The sequence below is a fragment of the Pituophis catenifer genome, unplaced genomic scaffold (genome assembly GCF_029215685.1).
Source record: "Pituophis catenifer annectens isolate HBS135680 unplaced genomic scaffold, rPitCat1.0.hap2 SCAF_3, whole genome shotgun sequence".
In the NCBI taxonomy this organism is placed as follows: domain Eukaryota; kingdom Metazoa; phylum Chordata; class Lepidosauria; order Squamata; family Colubridae; genus Pituophis; species Pituophis catenifer.
The window spans coordinates 197,216,341-197,238,677 of NW_027256883.1; positions in this window are offsets into that span (position 1 = coordinate 197,216,341).

The window sequence follows — 22,337 nt, forward strand, 5'->3', positions numbered from 1 at the left end:
ATTGGGCAACTGGCATGTATTTGCAATGTTCTGCAGTGTTCTGGAATCACTTAGCATTCACCACTTTCCCAGGGGGCTTCGAAAAAGAAAAGTCAACAGAGGAAGCTGGATTGATTACTGACCAGTCCAAAAAAAGCCATAAAATTGGGCATGACTTACTTAACAACTGCATTGCTTTGCATTGGAAGTTCCAGTCTCAGTTGCAGTCATAAGTCAAGGACTATCTATAAGATGCCCATAGATCCTCCTACTATGGGTTTTGCAGGCTTTGGAAAGAGTGTGAGTTCTCGTCGCTTGACCAGATTCCCAAATGCAACTGAGAACATGAACAAATCATTTATTTGCCTTGCATGTTTGTTTGATGTTTGTCACCTATGCTGCTCTTCACACTCAGGTAGGGGGTGGGGGGGGGAATATAGAGGTTTTTCATAATCTTCAATTTGATAGCTGTAATTTTCAGAACTTAAATTCTCTCTGAAGGAAAGCTGAATCTGTCAAGTAGACCAAATTTTATGTTATACACTGAAAGTCTGCATTTCAAAAACCTTGGTTATTTAGTAATTCTTCTAGATAAATATATGGCTTCATAGATCCATTTGTGTAATAATAAATTTCTTTCTCACAGACAAATGCACACAGAAGTCTCCCTCTTTAATTATTTTGCCTGATCTGAATGCCCTTTGAAGCTTCTTTCTTACTTTATAACAGGAAGAAACAAATCAGCATGTTTTTAATAGCAATCTGGAGTGTAAAAACGTGAAAAGTGAGCTCATCTATATATATATATATATATATATATATATATATATATATATATATATATATATATATATATATATATATATATATGGATGAGCCTCTCTCTGAGGGAGATGGACAATTTAAAAATATTATATAATCCCCTTTTTACAACTCTGTAATCCCTTAATTCAGGGTAGATGGGTGGAGCTGAGCTTTTACTGGCCGGATGCTCTTCCTGATGCCTACAGGGAGTTCACAGCATATATTTACTCTTTGCGCCCTTAAAGAGAAACATCTGCTGCTATCTAGGATTGAACTCTCAACCTTCCAAGTGGGAGGCAAGGATCTTCATCACTAGACCACCACACCGGTCTTTATTCCTACTCTACCGTGAATTAAGGATAACAGGGTCACTTCTATATATGCACCACTTATATATGCATCATTTCTCTATGTATAGCTGAGTATCACTTCCATGTATGTATGTTTGTGTGTATGTATGTATAATACATATGCAAGTGATACCCAGCTTTTCCATTCCATGACTTTTTAAAAATAAAAATAATACAATTTTTATAGCCTAATAGATGTTTCAGGTTTCAGTCCTGAAACAGAGAGCAACTAACTTCAGAATATACCACCTACTGCTTAGATACATCTCTCTCTCTCTCATTTATATATGAATAGTGTAATGCACACTTAATAAAGCCTACTTAGTTCCAAAACCTGAGATCTGATGTTTGTAAATTAATTACAAGCAAACCACCTGAATGTTCAAATAGATTCTCGCAGCAAGATTATTTCAAAATAAACTGTACAAAATTATATGGGATTTAGATGCAGCCACCTAGTAGTAAGCCAGGCTGGGTTTCATGTGCAAATTACTCCCAGGAATATTAGGATTGGAACTCAGTGTCACCAAATGTGTAATTAGCAGCGTTAGGTAAATGTTCTACCAAGGATGCATTTGTTGGGAAATCTTGTTCACAGTATGTGTGTTGGGGATGGGGAAAAGACATTTTTTAAATCTTATTAAATTTCAAAGTTATGAAACGTATTTTGTCTGGATTTAATGTCAAGCATATAAAAGGTCATGTACACTAAAACCAGAAGGTGAAATGCAAAAATTTAGGAACGCTGTTGGGTGAACAAATTTGCTAGCTCATTCGTCTTTGCGTCAGTGAATTATCCAATTTATGCACATGAAACAAGGAGAAGAAGACAGAAAGAAGCTACAATACATAGAGTGGGAACAGTCAATGTGTACAAAAACACACTCTACAGCCTCTTCTCAGAACTTTGCTGCTTTGTTTTTGTTTTCTATCCAAAATCCTTGGAAATCACACATTGGTTCTGCACCATTTTTTTTTTAAAATGACAATGACACTATTTTTCAAGTTATTCCTGGAAATCTTTGTAGAATCCCAATTGCGGGTATGGGTATCACAGCCCAAGAGTAAAGTTACCACTGATTAGAAAATGGTTTTTCCTGCTCCTACTCTTTTAGAGTAAATCAATATGTAAAGTTCTCACAATATGGACACAAGAATCACTGCTGTTAAATCTTCCTAATAAAAGCATGACAGGAGGTAATAAAAAAAGTTGGCAACTTCACATGAAATGTAATCCTGCAAGGAGAACTTTCCCCTCCCTAGATGGTACACTCCAATGTGATAAATTCACAGTAGTTTAAAGCAATGAACTGACCAAGAATATCTAATTTATAGGATCAGTTGACCGAAGGTTGTTTTTATGCAGAGATGTGGTGTAGTATTTAGATATTTAGCCAATAAAACACAGATATTTGAGGGGGGGAAATGTAAAACATAATAAGAAACATAAATCAAATTCATTTAAACATTTGATTTCTGGATATAGATTTTAGAAGGGTTTTCCTCCATTATATCAAGTTTTTTAAACACGTTAAAATAGGGCCATTATTACTGGTTTACATTTATCATTAAGGTTGCAGTTAATCATAGTAATTTCAGTGCAACTTCATTCCTAACAGGTGATGCTTAGGACTGAAGCTTAATAAAATAGCCCATTTTTTGTGTATTCAGAAAGAAATACCAGCAAAGTTATGCACAGGATCATAAGCATTGAGACTTTATAGAGAGGCTCTATTTTTTAGTGATTTAAATGCAAAATCACAGAATTATGCTTTTGGGTAATATATATAAAATATTCCCCCCTCCCAAATAGATGTCTTCATTTCTTAAGTATCAAAATTACCTTCTGAAGACATGGAAAAAACAACAGCAAAAAAGACGATTCATCAATTTCTGGCATTTCATGTCTACATGTCGTCCCTTGCTTAATATCTCAGCAGGGATAAGTTTAAGTTATATGGAAACTGTAAATTGTAATTTCATTGTGGAATGCTGGGCTGTTTTGAATAAGATTGTGGATTTTATAACTTTCTTTAAGCTAAAGTTCACATTAAAGGAAAATAAGACTCCAAAGTTTTGTTTCTGCCCTTTCCTTGAAAATTGGAAATAAATAATAGGCAGTTCTGAATTTCTGCTTTGTTTGTTAAAAATGGTATGTTTATCATATAGCTAGAAAAAGAGAAAGAGACAAAGACAAAGACAGAGACAGGGATAGGGATAGGGATAGGGATAGGGATAGGGATAGGGATAGGGATAGGGATAGGGATAGGGATAGGGATAGGGATAGGGATAGGGGGAGATAGATGATAGATAGATAGATAGATAGATAGATAGATAGATAGATAGATAGATAGATAGATAGATAGATAGATAGATATAGTGTGTGTGTGTACACACACACACACACACACACACACACACACACATATACATACACAGAGAGAGAAAGAGACAGAGAGAAATAAACATATACACCTACATATATACATATTAGTAAATATGAAATTTCTTTTCATATTTAGAATGATATTCTAAATTAGATTATTAGATACATATGAAAACATAGAAAGAAAAGCTAGAAGGAAAAATATAAAAGCAAAAGAAAAAAAGCAAAAGAAAATTAAAGAAGTGACTGAGTTTGTATTTATTCCATATTCTTAATATGGCATTTCTTACCTAGTGGCTTGTAAAAGCTACATTAATGTTAACTTTATCGTACCACAAAAATCCATGCCACCCAAAGGTTATAATTTTCTAATTCTAACACACTCTTATTTCTCAACAGTTCCTACTCTTTCATCCAAACCAAAGATCTTATTTATCTTATATTTAACCCTTGGTTTCTTCTTTTTATGAACTTCATATAAATACAGATACATATTTTTGCCCTTGATTAAAAGGTGTAATGTTTTTTCAGAACAAGTATTGTTGGAAATACAAATATCATTCTATTTTGACCACCAAAATTCTTCCAAACAATCATAATTATATTTTTTTCTCATCTTAATAAATCTTAATTTCACTCTGTACCTTGACATAATTATTTTGAAATGGCATTCAATGCATATTAGTTATACTGTTATATTGTAACTAACTAAAAAAGTATTTCCCTTCTTTCTCAACATGTAAACCAGTTTTTGCAATCAATTCTTTTAAATCTTCCATCCTCATATTTTTGTTAGCATCTTTTTTATCATTGTTAATTTTAAATCCAGCTAATACAAACAAATTTTTCCAATAATGTGGCTATTCCTTCCATAGGATTTTCTAAAATTAAAACTAAGTCGTCCACAAATGCTCTTAATTTATTAATTTTTTTAACCTTCAGCTATTCTCTCATCTTGTCTTACACCTCTATTCAAAACTTTACGAAGAAAAATGAACAGCAATGGTGAAAGTGGGTGTCTCATTCTTTTCTATATTTTACAGGGTTTTGTCAATTCACCATAATTATAATTTGTGCCATTTGTAAAGTATTATCAATTTTATCCATTTCATAAAAATTTCTTCAAATTCCATATTTTATAAGATTTTTTTAAAAAAAATCCAGTTCAAATTTAACTCTTGTAGTCCCTTCAACATTCCACACTTAGAATGGAATAGAATAGCAGAGTTGGAAGGTACCTTGGAGGTCTTCTAGTCCAACCCCCTGCTTAGGCAGGAAACCCTACACCACTTCAGACAAATGGTTATCCAACATCTTCTTAAAAACTTCCAGTGTTGGAGCACCCACAACCTCTGGAGGCAAGTTATTCCACTGATTAATTGTTCTAACTGTCAGGAAATTTTTCCTTAGTTCTAAGTGGCTTCTCTCCTTGATTAGTTTCTACCCATTGCTTCTTGTCCTGCCCTCAGGTGCTTTGGAGAATAGCTTGGAGTCAAGCTCTTCTTTGTGGCAGGCCCTGAGATATTGGAACACTGCTATCATGTCTCTTCCTAGTCCTTCTTCCACTTCTCCCATGGCCTCTAGTGTTCTATCCGCAAATCAAGCAATGGTTCCCACCTACCCCCAATGTCCTATGAGTTTACTCATGAGGAGCTGCCTTCTGAAGCATAAGTGGGAAATCTCACATTTTCTCATTTGGAGAAATTCTGCTGGTCTGCACTCACCACCCAACTGCCAGTTTTTGCTTTGACATCATCCCTGTTATTCAAGAATGTATTAATCCACCATTTTCTCCACATGGAAATCCAATAAACGTACCATTTCTACTAGAGCCAATTTGGTTTAGTGATTAAGGTACCAGGCTAGAAACCAGAGGATAGTGAGCTTTAGTTCCACCTTAGGCACGAAATCAGCTGATTGTCCTTGGGCCAATTCCCCTTTCTCAGTCCTTTGAAGAAGAAGACAAGGGAACTTGTCTTCTATTTCTGTAATCTTCCCAAGAAAACTCAGGGACTATCCAGGCAGTTGCCAGGACTCAACACTGTATTATACGTACACATACCAAATAACTAAATAACTCCTATCTTTTAGTAAATTTAAGTTTCTTTGCAAAAAGTAACAAAATATGCTGGCAACCATTCTAATTACAAACCTTTTTGTTTCAAGGACACTCATTTTGTGGCAGAATCACAATTAACAAGTTCATCTTGAGTAAACCTAAGACATTTAAAAGCATATAGTATTCTGTTTTTAATTTTAAAATACTTTTAACAGCACATTTGAGATTCTGAAAATAAACGTTTTAAAGCATATTTGAAAACTTACTCTCAAAAGTTAATATGGCCAAATTTGCACTTTTCTAAAGATACGGTGAAACCGTCTTAAGATAATGCCAGATAAGTTTTCTTTTCTCAGAGGTATTTCCATTGTCCAATGCAGTAATAATTTATTCTTACTTTTAACTAGCCCAAGTTTGGTGAGAATATATTTTTCAGTCCAAAAATCTCTAAACATCAGAATGAGGGATAATATAATGAATTCCTTTTAGTGTTCAATTGTTTATAATGAATTCATTGTAGCGTTCAATTGTTTAGTATTTAAATGTATTTTTCTCTCAATCTAATTGACAAGAATTTACACTTCATCTTTGTGATAAAAATATATATATACATACCAGAGGACTCAATATTTTAACCGTAATTTACTATTGTTTGAGTCTGAATATGGCAGAAATACCAAATCTGATAGTTGCCTAGACCCATTTTTTTTAAAAAAACAAAAACAAAAAAAACCTATATTGTGAAATGTGTAGAGCTAGTCAAAAGCAATTTTTCAGGAGTAAAATGTAGCTTGAAAGTTGAATTTGCAGAGAGAAAGAAACTTTCTGAAAATCTTGGCAAACTTCAAAAGGGCAAAAATACCAGTTGTGTAGTGCAGGCATTGGTGGATAGTTGTCATCATACTTTGATTCTGTATTGTTGTTGTTTTTTTTAATTTGATCCACGATGGCTTTCTTCTTCTGCATTCTTATAATTTAATAACTGTCAATCCAGATATTATTCGCATTTATAAGTATGAGGACCTAAGTCTGCTTCAAAAATGAGAATCTCTGACCAGGAAAACCCTTCATGTCAGTGAATTCCAACTATATTATTCAAATCTGACCTTTCTAGTGACCGGGCATGCTTTGCATATGCTCTCTCATACTCTTATTTCCTATATTGTAGCTAAGACCAACCATTCAAAACAAAGATTCTGAAGCTGAATACTAATGCAGATTCTGCACTGTTCAAAGCCAAGTATTTTTCCTAAAGCTTTCTTTTGGTAAGTAAACAGGCAGCTCTCTGAAAAGAATCCATTTGAAAATACGGATACCACAAAAGAAAGAAAGAAAAAAGCATAATGATAAACAGGAGTGCCCCCCCCTCCGTTTTTCCTTTGTCTTTCCTCTTTTTTTCCCCCCTTTTTCAACCCATCAAGTTTAAAGATTCGATGGTTCGTCTCTCCTGCCACCCCCCACAATTCTCGTTTATAGAAGACAACTGACAACTCCGTGGTAAATGGAAGAAAGAGCCGAGCAGAACTAAAAATCCTCTAATGCATTGACACTAACGTGCCCTCTATTGTTGAAAATGAGCAGGCAATCATGAATGTTCATCAAATGACTCCTAATGCAGTTAAAGCATTCAGCTATAATTTCTCCTTGCATTTATAATTACTGTCATAGACTGCACACCTCACTGAGCAGATTAAAGCTATAAACTATTTAGCCATAGCTTTAAGATGAGGAACTTGATTTGTCTGGCAGCAGTTATTTGTTAGAAGAGCTTGACACTTCACATAAAAATGACTCGACTTGATGAAGAACAATGTGGCTTGAACAATGCAGAGGGTTTAAATCAGTCATTTATACCACACCCTGGAAGGATGGCAAAGCAATTTGTTAAATGATCTATAGGACACCCAGATAGCTGCTTGAGTTAAGTATACCCAAATTCTTCAGAGACAGGACTTTGAAGGAAACCGTGGCTGGTGTTTTGATTCACTCTGCCTGCTGCTGTTTCTCTAGCTATATTTTTTTTAAAAAATGTACTTTCTTACCCTGAAGAATGTGGGTGAGGAGGTGGGCAGAAGTGAATATGACAAAGCCTTGCTAACAACTTTGATGAAGGGAGGCCAAGGAAGTGTGTGTTGTAATGAAGTCAGGAGATGAGGCGAATTGAAGGGTTCTAGAGAGAGGATTGTAACAAACTTAGCTTTTGGTGACTAGCACACACTTCCACAATGGCTGCCACAAGTGGAACAATAGCAACATACCCATTCCTTGAACAAGGGTCTCCAACCTTGGCAACTTTAAGCCTGGAGGGCTTCAATTCCCAGAGGTTGGAGACCCCTGTCCTAGAAGATTAATTAGTGAAGTCATTCTACAGTATATCATCTCCTCAAGTCACCAGGTCATCTCCTGCCCACCCCTCTTTCTTTTTCTGAGCGGGTGGGCTCGCTTTTGGGCAAGGCACTATCTTGTTGGACTTCTAAGACTCAGGAAAACAAGATAATGCTGAAGGCTGGTGCTTTACCATGGCCAGAGGAGATCAGGGTTTTTTACCCCCTCTGTGATGAATTAAGATGGTGCATATGTGTGTCTCAGTATATTTCTGCTCTCCCCTCCCATTGCATTTGTGTATGCCAAGAAGCACAGGGGAGACTTCGCTCTAGATCACATGACCAGGTGGATCACATGACCCAGGGCTGGAATGGAGCTGTTGCCAACATTCTAAGCTATCTGGAACCTGGTGTTCCTACCACTGTCCTTGGAAAGATGTCGTCTTCTCTAAGATCCAGCTGGATGAAACCCACACTTGGCCAATAAAGAATTCTATTCTATTCTATTGCTGGTTCTCCCCTCACCAAACATTTGTGCTCAGGGTTATTACATTGGAGACTGAAGACTTTGTTATTTTCTGATATCAAAATCAAAATATCAGAGAAGTAGGGGCTATTTCTGGCTAAAATGCCCAAGTTAGATAAGTCTTCATCTTATAGAAATAATAGTTATATTTTCAAAGGAAAGGAAAGTGAGAAAGCAAAATTAGTCTGGCAACTTTTATAAGAAATAATAACATTATTTGACCCTTTCATTATTAAATGATCCCTCCATTCCTGGAGCCATTTTTAAGAAGTAGAATGGAATGCTTGGCCTCTTTTATAGGGTTGGAGAATGGTGTCCCTGCTCAGGTGTTGTTGAACTACAACTCTTGACGCTGTCAGTCATTCGTCATGCTGGATTTTGGGAGCTGGATATTGACTAGGTTACAACAACCCCTGAAGAGCCACAAATTTATTACATTTAATAAATCAGAAAGATTTCTTTTCTTCTAAGGAGTTCAAGATAGCATACATTGTTTTCTCCTTACACTCATTTTGTTCTGGAACAAATCTTGAAATAGGTGAGACTAATTTGGAATGACTGTTGCAAAGACAGTTATAGGGTATAATGTCTGTATGGAGAATCAAACCTATATTTTTCCAGTGCTGGTCTGACACTAGTATACCACATGGGTTCCCATCTGAAGATCCATCACACCAAGAGTTGTAAGATGTTGCCAGCATCTCTGAAAGCTGACTCTTAACCATTTGGCACCCAATGCCAATTCAGTCTTCTTTCTTCTTCAATTATTCTAAGAGTTTAGGACAGTTTATAGTACAGATTGTCCTTCATTAATAATGGTAATTGGGACCAGAATTTGTTGCTAAGTAATGCGATCATAAAGCATGATGTCATGTGACAACACCACTTAGCAATGGAAATTCTGGAATTTTTCTGGTTGCTGTCATTAAGCGAATCCCGTAACATCATTAAACATGATGCGATGTGGTTGGCATTTACAACTTCCTGCTGGCTTCCCCATGGGTTTTGCTTCTTGGAAGGCAGCAGGAAAGATCATTAATGGAGATCCTATGGCAATGGGATGCTGCAATATTATAATTGCTAGCCTACTGTCAGGTGGCTGGATTGTGATTATGTGATACAGGGATTGCTATGAGAGCCACACTTACACGGGCTGGTTGTAAGTACCACTCATTCAGCCCTATCATAAGTTCAAATGCTTATTGAATGAGTGGTTGTTAAGCCAGGACTACCTGTAACTACACCATCCAAATAAATTATAATAATTCTTTTAAAAGAAGGTGAAAAATAAGTTGAAGAGTGGCAACCATACTTAAGATGATATCAAAATCTCCAATTTCCTGCAAGTTATAGTTATACTCAGGGGTGTCAAACTCGCAGCCTGTGGGCCAGATATGTCACACGCTGGCCATGCCTACCCCCGTTTTAGCAAAGGGGGAAAAGTTGTGATACGTCATGTGACGACAACATGTTGTTGCGAGTTTGACACCCCTGTTCTAATTAGATAAATCAAGAATAGAGAGCTCTTTGGACTTCTACATATGACAAAAACTTCCATTCCTGTAATGACCATATCATTACATTGTGCACAATGGATTTCCTTTCAGTGCTGATCACGAAATTTGTGGGTGCAGAAAATGGATGGATAATTCCTCTGAATTTCTCTAGGGATATGAAATTCTTCAACTCTGTGTTACTTTTATAAAAAGCCCCATTGAAGGAATTCCTCCTCATGTCTTTCCTGGGCATTTAATTAGAAGCAAAGAAGATAAGGGAAGTTGTAGACTGGTGGAAAGATGAATGTACATATTTTGGGACTAAAGAGTCTGTTCTGTGTTAATTGCCAATCCTAGGAACATGTCTTCAATGTGCTCTTCTTAGAACTTTTTATCCTTAAAGCAGTGTTTTGCAACCTTGGCCGCTGGAGATGTGTGGACTTCAACTCCCAGAATTCCCCAGCCAGCAGAGCTGGATGGGGAATTCTAGGAGTTGAAGTCCACACATCCTCCAGCGACCAAGGTTGAGAAACACTGCCTTAAAGCAAGGTATTTCCCATCAAATTCCAGAGGAATTTCTTTGCTTAGTACTAAAATAAATGCTATCAGCTTTATTATCACCACCCACCAATGTCATAATCCTCCTCCTTTGCCACCACCTGCTAGGTCATCACCAGTTGATGTCATATCCTCCCTTTCTATGTGGGTTGCCTTCTTTGCTCTATACTTCCACCCCTTAGTACTTTGTGCTGAACCTTGAGGCTGTTGGCAAAGAGCTGAGGGACAAGCAGGGGATGGGAGTAAGGAAATGAAAGCGCCCACCTCCAGATTTTCTCAAACAGCTGGGCCATTGTAGCAAAGCAAGAGAAGGTGAAAAGGGCTGTTACTTCTGCTTCCTTCCTCCCACACTTTAATTTCCAAGAATACATCTGCCAGCAAACCCTATCGCATGACAATCTGCAGGATGTAAAAGCTCCTTAGATAAATTAGGCAATTGACTGCTATGTTTAACTAGACACAGTTTGAATTAAGAGAAAATACAGATTTTCTCCTTTCCCTTCCCCCTCAAGTACAAGATAAATGCATATGCTTTCTGGCGTTATGCTGATAGATTATTTATAATGATTTACTGCAGTGTTTTTCAGAAATCCTTCTGCTATGGTGGGACCTCTCCCTCAGTGTGTGAGTTGGAGAAGGGAAAGAGGGATATGAGATAACTTTATACAGAGAGAAAGAGAGGGAGGGAGGGAGGGAGGGAGGGAGAGAGAGAGAGGGGGGGAACTTAAATACAGCCTTGGTAATCATGCCAAAAGCCCATCTAGTCCCAGAGTCAAAACCAGTCAAAACTCTGTTGCATTCTCACTAAGAGAGCTGATTAGTTTTAACCTTAGTTATTTTGTGACAGAAAAGTTAAGCTTTTTCATCCTGCTCCTTAAACACTGTCATTAAAACTATTCTACCTTTTTTGTTTAGAAGATTATCTTCCTGGATTTGTCTGGCCTTTTTTAAAATCCACCTGACTTAATGCTTTATCATCACCACCCTTGGTGGCAGCGAAATCTATAGTTTAACTATGCATTGTGTCAAGAAGGACAGTGGGGTTTTTTTTCAGAGGATCTGCATTACCCCTCTGTTAATTATAATGGATGACCGAGGGGAGGGAAATCTCTGTCCCCTTGCATGATTTAACATACCAGTACCTTGGCCATGTTGCTCTTTACTCAACTTTGCTGGGTGCAGGGAAAAATCCTCCAATCCCTGTAGTCTTTCCTTGTAGAAGATGCTGTTTTCCTAATCATTTGATTTTTCTTCCTATTTCCAGACTTTTTTGTGATGCATGAACAGAGACGAATGGATTTAATTACACTTCATTTGACTTTTTATTGCATTGCGCTAATATTCCACCTTTCTTTCATCAGCTAATATTTAAAACAGGAAGAGCTGGCTTCCATTAGCTCAGCGAAGCCAAGCACTGGTTCCAACTTTTTCCAACAAATAATAACAGCAAAACAGAACCCTGTTCTTTTAGATCCCTGTCTGAAATCAAATTATCCTCATAGCTAAGAATCTGAAATATTTCTCTTGAGGGTCATCTAGAAGGAGATTGCCACATACATGTAGAAAACATCAGGGAGCCAAGGAGAATGAGTCAAGCTATTCTCCAAAACTCCTGAAGGCAGGACAAGGATGGAAACTAATCAAGGAGAGAAGCAACCTAGAACTAAGAAGAAATTCATTGACAGTTAGAACAATTAATCAGTGGAAAAATTTGCCTCCAGAAATTGTGAATGTTCCAACACTGGAAGTTTTGTCTGAAATGGTATATGACAAATGTATCTTTTGACAAATGTATCTTTTCTTTTATGTACGCTGAGAGCATATGCACCAAGACAAATTCCTTGTGTGTCCAATCACACTTGGCCAATAAAGAATTGTATTCTGTTCTGTTCTATTCTATTCTATTCTATTCTATTCTATTCTATTCTATTCTATTCTATTCTATTCTATTCTATTCTATTCTATTCTATTCTGCCTGAGCAGGGGATTGGACTAGAAGACCTCCAAGGTCCCTTCCAACTTTGCTTTTCTTTTCTGTTCTAGGGCTTTGATTAAAATGCCATGACTTCTATTGTGACCATTTTCACTGTTGCTTTTTGCAAAACTGATGTTTTAAATCAACAATGAAGCAACCTATTGAAATTGTGGGTTCTCCATCTCTAGAATTTTTAGAAATGGCTGGGCAACCACATCTGGTAGATAGTTTAATTGGGTTTACTGCACATGGGAGGAACATATTGGAAAGAGTTGGGATGTGATTCCATTCAACGCCACAATAGACATTGTATACACTGTACAAAATTTCCATTAAGAAGATTGTGACCTCACATGTGCCTCAGCCATACATTAGACCAGAAGTTCTCAGCCATTTTTGTCTCTGGGCTTCTTTATGTTCTTAAAAATAATTGAGGACTTCAAAGAACATTGGTTTGTGTGAATTATATCTGCCTGTATCTACTGTATAAAAAATTAAGAGCTGAGAAAATGTTTATTTGATTTTATGGAGCCCTAAAAAGATCTCAGGAACCTCCCAGGGTCCCCAACCCCTATGAGAACTGCTCCATCAGTTTCATGAGAGTTTACTTTTTAATAGGAAATATGAATAACCACTTCTTTTTGTTATCACCTGAAGATACTGAGCTGTTTCTTTGGGAAATGTATTTCATTATTAATGTGAACTGTACTCTTTATATGACAACCCTTGAGGCAGTAGGGATTGACAGAGATTGCCAAATGATGTATGATTGTTTCCAAGCATCTGTTCTCCCATATCACTGAGGGAGAGGGGACAATGATAAACACCAGTAATGAGTGGGGAAATAGAAAGACAAGGAAGGTTTCAGTTGGCATTTTCAAGGACAGGGTCTGTACAATATTAGAGCTGCAACTTAATAAATTAATGCCACAAGAGAAGAAGTGTGGGATTAACTCTACAACTAACCTCAACATAGCTACTTCTCGGGATATACAAGAATGGCATTATTTTTTTTTGAAGGTTTGTTTGTTAGTTTTTTCTAGCAGATCCATGGTGAGGTAAGAGGAATAAACTAGGAATAAAATCTGGTTAGCATTCTTCTGCAGGAAAATCAATCAATCAATACATTCGCTTCTGAAACTAGGTGAGACAGCTGACCATCTTTTTCACTGCAAAACAAAAACAAAACAAAAAAACAAAAATCCAAAGACAAAACCCTGGATACTTCTTGGAATACCATGGAAGCAAACTATTCCATGATACAATGCGTTTAATCACATAGAGTTTCTAAGATTGACTGCAGAAAAGCAGCCTCTTACATATGATTCAGAGGTGGGTTTCAGCAGGTTCTGACCAGTTCTGGAGAACCGGTAGTGAAAATATTGAGTAGTTTAGAGAACCGGTAGTAAAAATTCTGACTGGCCCCGCCCCCATCTATTCTCTGCCTCCCAGGTCCCAGCTGATTGGGAGGAAATGGGGATTTTGCAGTAACCTTCCCCTGGAGTGGGGAGGGAATGGAGATTTTACAGAATCCTTCCCCTGCCACGCCCACCAAGCCATACCATGGCCACCAAGCCACACCCACAGAACCAGTAGTAAAAAATTTTGAAACCCACCACTGATATGATCCTTACATTGCTATCAGAATGCAGGACATTTTTGGGTTGGATAAAACAGAAGAGGTCAAGAGGCCCATCTCACATCCGTTAAAAACTGCAACAAATTTTCCCCTATGAAAGAATTAACATATTTACAGTCAGATGAAAAGTCACAAATTCAGACATAACTTTGCGGTAGCGTAAATGGTAAAATGAATCAAGCTCATCCCAAGCTGTGTATCTCTCTTAGACTGAATTCTCTAAATAAGAGAAACTAAACTAAACTCTCAGAAAAGAAAAATGTAAAAACATAAGCGTGAAAAGTTTGTGGATCTATATTTCATGCCTGAAATCAAGGAGGGAAAAAAAGTCAACATGATCAATTAGCAGAGTGAAAATTTGTTTAAAAGCACAGCTTGGAAAATAAAAAAATTGTTCCATATGTTCCTTAAATTTTCCACCTCCCACGTACAAATGGGATGGGGATGATCTGGCTCTACATATATAGTCTTTCCCTTGCGGTACTTATAAATCAAGCCATGCATATTTGGTGGAGGATTTAACCTCAATACAGTTGACCTATGTTTTGTCTTTTTTGGATTCAAAGAGATCCCACTGTGCTGAACTTGCATTGCTCATTTTAAGTTTAATTCATATCTTTCATTCTTTCTGTCTCTCCTGTCTTTGAATATCCCCACTAGGTGGTCTAGGCCTCAAGTGGAAAATTTACTGGCAAGACGAGAACGTATGAGCACATTGTTTTTCCAATATGATTTAATGACATTTCTAGCCATTCCCATGACTGTTGAAATCCTCCGTAATTATTCCCATTGGGGGTTGAGCCTCCTGTTGGTCAGGTGAAAGCCCATACCAATGTCAAGTGCCAATAAATTTGAGATCTATAAATGCAAGAACTCCATGCTTAAGTAATACGGGGTTAAACAGAGTGCAGCAATGTATACATAAATCATAGAGCAGATCCAAATATTTATTGGTTGAAAGAATTTTTTTTTTAAAAAAAATGAGATAATGACTTTGAAAAGTGATGTGCTTGTTTCTTAAAGCTCCAGCCCCTCATTTATATTTCCAGCACAATGAGTATTAAGGCTGTGTGAAGCTTCTATGGGCTCAGTCAGTTTGAAGGCAACTCTATTGAACCATCCTATGGCACCCTGATTTCACTTAACTGAGATTCCTCAAATAAAGTAGTCTATCGGGATGGACTGGCCTTATCCTGATGATTTGCAAGATCCTGAAAAGCAACTGTTTGTTGTTAGTTGCAAAGTCATGTCCGACCCATCGCAACCCCATGGACAACGTTCCACCAGGCCTTCCTGTCCTCTACCATCTTCTGGAGTCCATTTAAGCTCACACTTACTGCTTCAGTGACTCCATCCAGACACCTCATTCTCTGTCATCCCATTCTTCTTTTGCCCTCAATCTTTCCCAACATTAGGCTCTTCTCCAGTGAGTCCTTCCTTCTCATTAGGTGGCCAAAATACTTGAGTTTCATCTTCAGGATCTGGCCTTCTAAAGAGCAGTCAGGATTGATCTCTTCTAGGACTGACCAGTTTGCTAGCCTTGCAGTCCAAGGGACTCGCAGGAGTCTTCTCCAGCACCATAGTTCAAAGACCTTCATTCTTTGGCACTCAGCCTTTCTTATGGTCCAACTTTCATAGCCATACATTGCAACTGGGAAAACCATAGCTTTGACTATACAAACTTTTGTTGGCAGGGTGATCTCTCTGTTTTTTAGTATGCTGTCTAGATTTGCCATAGCTTTCCTCCCCAGGAGCAAGTGTCTTTTAATTTCTTGGCTGCAGTCCCCATCTGCAGTGATCTCGGAGCCCAGGAAAATAAAATATGTCACTACTGCCATTTCTTTTCCATCTATTTGCCAGGAATTGAGAGGGCCCGATGCCATGATCTTAGTTTTCTTAATGTTGAGTTTCAAGCCAACCTTTGCACTCTCCTTCTTCACCTGCATCAAGAGGCTCTTTAGCTCTTCACTTTCTGCCATTAGAGTGGTATCATCTGCATATCTGAGGTTGTTGATATTTCTCCCGGCAATCTTAATTCCAACTTTTGATTCATCTAGCCCTGCCTTTCTCATGATGTGCTCTGCATATATGTTAAATAGGCAGGGCGACAGTATACAGTCTTGCCGGACTCCTTTCCCAATTTTGAACCAGTCAGTGGTTCCGTGTCCAGTTCTTACTGTTGCTTCTTGACCCAAATATAGGTTTCTCAAGAAACAAATAAGATGGTCTGGTACTCCCATCTTTTTAAGAACTTGCCACAATTTGTTGTGATCCAACAATCAAAGACTTTAGCATAGTTAATGAAGCAGATGTTTTTTTTCTGGAACTCCCTAGCTTTCTCCATGATCCAGCATATGTTGGCAATTTGATCTCTAGTTCCTCTGCCTCTTAGAAATCCTGCCTGTACTTCTGGTAGTTCTCGATCCACATCAAAACCAACTGTATTGTAAACCAATTCCTAGGTCCTGCCATATTCACTCATGACTTATTCACTACTCATTAGGACTACTGCAATGTGCTCTCTATGGGCCTGACAAAGAGTGTTGTATGTCATGAAAGCTTATATTATAATACATTTGCTAGATTTTAACTGCCCCAACATTCTTAGAGCCATGGTGGTACAATGGTTAAAATGCTGCACTGCAAGCTACTTCTGACTACTTAGAATGCTGACTCCTGGCCGCCAGCAGTTTTGCAGTTCGAGTCTCACTGGCTCAAGGTGTCAGGGTTCCAAGTAATAAATCTATAGCATGACTCAGCCTTCCATCCTTCTGAGGTCAGTAAAATGAGGCCCCGGATTGTTGGGGGCAATATGCTGACTCTGTAAAGCACTTAGAGAGGGCTGTAAAGTACTGTGAAGCTGTATATAAGTGTAAGTGTTATTGCTATTGCTTAGGCTTATTCTCTCTTCTCAATTGTAGAAAACAGCCGTTTGAGCATGAAAAATTAGGACCACATTTTGCAAAATTTAATATTTGTGTCCAGACAGTAATATGATTAGACACTGGAAAAACAAGAGGCATCTCCTTCAAATTCACTCTAGAGATCTCATGTGGAAACTGGCAATGCTTCAAATTGATTATACTAGTTACTGACGCTAAAAAAATTAACAAGATATTTGAAAAGGAGACAATGTTCAAAAACAAGATGTTTGATCTAAGTATATTGAAAACATTATAGACAGCATTACACATATAGAATAACCTAATTAATATAATGAGCTAACTTTCTTAAGCTGGGGGCCCTCCAGATATATTAGACATAGTAGTAATTGGATGGAAGACTTCAAGGAAATTATGGGGAGGAAGAGGAAGAGACTATTTCCATACTGTATTGGTACGATTATCAAGGAAACTGAATGCCCATGCCCATGAAGTCTTCAAACATCAAGCTTGGCTCAAAGGAAGATTTTACATTACTACTAAATCCAGCTACACACTATGTGTAAACATGCTACTACCAGTATAATAACAGAATAACAAGGTTGGAAGGGACCTTGGAGGTCTTCTAGTCCAACCCCCTGCTCAGGCAGGAAAAGCTATAATATTTCAGATAAATTGTTGTCCAATCCCTTCTTAAAAACTTCCAGTGTTGGAGCATTCACAACTTCTGGAGGCAAGTTGTTCCACTGATTAATTGTTTTAACTGTCAGGAAATTTCTCTGTAGTTCTAGGTTGCTTCTCTCCTTGAACACACCATCCGAACACATCTTCAAAAGACACATGAGCATGCAAACCCTGACACCATCCTGACACATAAACAAGATAACTCTTACAAAAGCAACTTAAAACTACTAACTAGAGATGGACCAATGGTATCTGAATGCAAAATAGTGGTAATGTTTGAGGAAAATAGAATATTCTGTTTCGGATACAGAATATAAATATCCGGATTTTCAATTTCTCTCAATTTTGTCATATATTTCTCAGCTCACCAAAGCTGCCAAAGTATGATTTTAAAATGCATATTTTGTAATATATAATATATTAGGGATGACATAACGTATATATATATATATATATATATATATATATATATATATATATATATATATATAATTTTAATTGTCCAAAATATGTATTTGTATACTTATTTATTTACGTTTAGATTTTATTTCAATTTAATGTAAAAAAAAAAAAATAAGTTTAACATTATGAGAAAACATGCAAAACTATTCCAGATGGGAAGCAATCCATGCACATGACAGAGAGGGAGGAGGAAAAAAAAAATCCTTCTTCATTCTAATTTTTGAATTTTGCGCACTGCAATATATTTCTCTCTCTTCAAGCCATCCATCAAAAAGAGAATTTAGAGCTGTGTGGCCAAAAATTTGTTCTTTTTTTGGCTGCTATCAATATGTCCAGAGCAAGAAACACAAACGCAGCCATGATATATATGAAATTTCCAATTCTGTGTGAGGATTCCAGTTGCAGCCGGCAATATGAAATGTGTTTGTTGGGTTTGTTTGCGACGGGAGTGCGTTTTAGTGTTGCCTATCTGATGTTTCCCAACCATCTCCATCTTTGTCATTGCGAGCCCATCTTTTTCAATCTAATGAACTCAAACCATCAGTGCAACTTAAGTTCGGCTGTCTGTTCTTGCATAGTTAATATTAAAAATGTACTAACAGCGCGGCTGCAAAATCAAATTATGCACATAAATATGCTGGCATAGCAGAGGAGGCGGCAGAAGCTGAAGTTAGCAACATTGATGCCAGTTCACATTTGCAAATCAACCGTCAATCTGTCATTAAACATGTTATCAAATGATGATAAGTGTATGCTTCTTGCTTGCATTGGTACGCTTATTCCCGATGTTGATGTGCATTAATGGGATAATATGCATTAACATAGTCTTGCTTGGGTGAACACAAAACATTTTTTATCCATCTAAGCTAGTTTCCCCCTGTGGCCCCCAACTAAGTGTTTTATGTTATCAAATTGCCAAAAAATGGGAAAACATATTACTTTTAATTAGCAAACCATGAATTATTATTAGTAGTATTTCATTCATTTTTCTTTAAGCCAGGCTAACTGTAGCATATTGGCAATATGTTTAAAGAAATTTGTTGCAGTGGGGAGGTGGGGGCAGGATAAAAATCACTCCACTCTCTTCCTTTTAATATCAGCAATTCTGTGCTGACAATTATCTGCCATTTTAATGCACTGGTCTTCCCTCCTTAGGCCTAACCTTTTGATACCTGTGATGATTTCAGATCAATAATGTGAAAGACAAAAGAAGAAATTATTTCAGGTTATGGAAGCCTTTTAAATCCTAACTTTATGGGTGGAGGAAGATAAAATGATTAGTGTCTTTTCGGTGTTGTGAATATCAATCCCCACAACTGCTAATCAGCATGCCCAAAGCAAAGAATTGTGGGGGTTGTAGTCCAAAAGAAAAGCATCAAGCTGTCAGCTTCTTCTTGATGATTTTTTTAAAAAAATGGTAGCATAGGAGTCCTAACACCATATATTTTGATAATAAATGATTGAGAAGTAATTCATCAAATTTGTACTAAAACAAGTGTTGCTAAGTAATATTTATACCAGAGGTGGGTTTCACATAAATTTACCACACCAGTTTGCCGTGCACCGAAAATGTGAGCGTGCATTTTGCTCTTGCGCGCGGCTTGCACGCATGCGCAGGGCTTAGAAAACGTGCTAAATAGGACAGCATAGTGCCAGGGCGGATGGGCAGGGCAGGGCCAGTGGTGTGTTGCTCCTGGTTCAGTCCGGTTCTTGCGAACCGGTAGCAATGGCGGCTCAGCCCCGACATCATCACTGATGAGCTGCACATGCACAGAAGTTTCTGCGCATGCGTGCATGCGTTCCCGTTGCGAACCAATAGTAAAGGTAAGTGGAACCCACCCCTGGGCGGGGCCCACCCCCACCTACAGGTCCCACTACTGGTTTGCTTGAACCGGTTCGAACTGGCTGAATACCACCACTGATTTATACTCTGAAAGCAGAATTTGTGTGAGATGGATGCATACATTAAAGTGCCAAATTACATCCTGTCTCTAAGACTTTGGGTGCTGCTCCTGGAGACAAGGAGCCCCCAGACCTGTGGGAAATTATTAAATAAATCATTGGGGAATAATATACTAACCAAATTTCATTTTTAAGAACATGTATTTATTGATGTCTATGGAGATTCTCAGTCATCCAGATCATGGTTGTTCCAAAGGTGCTTTTTTTTTTCCCCAAAAGGCAACTGGACTTTGTTTTTCCTTGAAGATGTTTTGCTTCTCACACAAGAAGCTTCTTCTCAGAACTGAAGAAGCTTCTTGGATGAGAAGCAAAATATCTTCAAGGAAAAACAAAGTCCAGTGTCTTTCTTAAAAAAAAAAAAAAAACCTTTGGGATGTATTATTGAATTACTTTTTTTTTCTTTTGGTACTGTTCATGGGATTTGGCCACCTAATGAGAAGGAAGGACTCCCTGGAGAAGAGCCTAATCCTGGGAATGATTGAGGATAAAAGAAGGGGACAGCAGAGAATGAGGTGGCTGGATGGAGTCACTGAAGCAGTAGGTTTGAGCTTAAATGGATTCCAGAGGATGGTAGAGGGCAGGAAGGCCTGGAGGAACATTGTACATGGGATCGCGATGGGTCAGACATGACTTCGCAACTAACAACAACACTTAATTACTTGTTTTGTGAGATTTCAAGGCTGCGCTGTTCTGTAAAATTTTGAGAACCCTGCGGTGTCAAAAATACTAAGTAATAGAACAGTTTAAAAAAAAAAAAAACCCGAATACCCAAGTGAAGATAATAGAATTCCACAGAATCTTGGTGCACATCCTAACCCAAAGGTCTGGGGAATTAGCTGGGTTTCAGGACTTCTTGCACATCATGGTGGGAGCCATATGAATCTTCAGAGTGCAGGTGCCATCAGAAAGAAAACATGCTTACCAGATTCCCAAATGTGACCTTGTTTAATTAAAGGGACCTGGAGATACCCTCCCTGCCTGATTGTAGAGGATGGAGTCAGGTCGTCTTTCAAACAAGTGAATTTATGAGATTAAATCAATTTTTCACAGCTCCATTCAAAACTTTCTAAAATGCACCCTTTAGTAGGCCACTTATTGAACAAGTCTGGCTCTTAGGGCGAAACGAAAGATGGACCTGTAGAGAAAGCTCTGTCATATTTGCTTATTGCCCCCCAAATCATACAATTGATCCCAGTTGTTTTTACGCTTCAAAGCAAAAATATAAAGCAAATCAAAAATTGGTAGAGAAAAATCCAATGAAAAAAGCAATCATTCTACATTTTTTTCATTTATAGGCAGTATGGTCTATTGAAAATATTGAAATTTTGAGTGGTAGTTTCTCAGTCTCATTAAGAAATGAGGACCATTCACTTATTTTTTTCGTGAATAATTTTTATGAATAATTTTGCCACCTCACCTGGCTCTGCCCTTTCATATTTCTATGTAATTTCTGTACGCATGTAGAAACTCAGTTCCCTCAGCAAAGCAAAGTGAACCAATGTGACCAATTCACTCTGCTATTTAGAAGGAAGAGCTTGGCTTCAAAAAGATGCTTTGCCCAAGTTTTTGACAAAGATAGATAGACAGACCAATGATGGAGGGATGGAGGCAGTGGTGGGATTCAGCCAGTTCACACCACTTCGGGAGAACCGGTTGTTAACTTTCTGAACAGTTTGGCAAATTGGTTATTAGAAGAAATCATTAGGGCAGAGAACTGGTTGTTAAATTACTTGAATCCCACCACTGGATGGAGGGGGAGAGAGAGAGAGAGAGAGAGAGATGATAGATAGGCAGACAGAGAAAGACAGACAGAGACAGACAGACAGACAGACAGATAAAATATGGTAGCACTCTAGATTTATCTAATTTACAAAGGCATTATAATACTGATAGTATTTCATGTTTTTTCCTTAATGGTTTCTAAACATTGTTACCACCATGATTATTTATTGTTTCTACATCTCTATTCCTGCAACTGATATAACTGATTTCATCCTTTTCCTGGTCATTCACTTACAACCCTTGGTTACCTCACTAGTAATGCCAAATTCCAAAGCATTGATGAACAAGTTAAAAAAATCCCAATCCCAATACAAACCCCTAGAAGTAGCACACCCTTGTGAGTACAATTCAGTATTTCTACTCTCTTCTTTCCATTTTTAAAAAATCCATCTCAATAGTATTATCATGTGCTAAGAAGGACATTGCTATACAGTAATAAGTGGCCATGTAGTGTTTGTCTCTACCCATC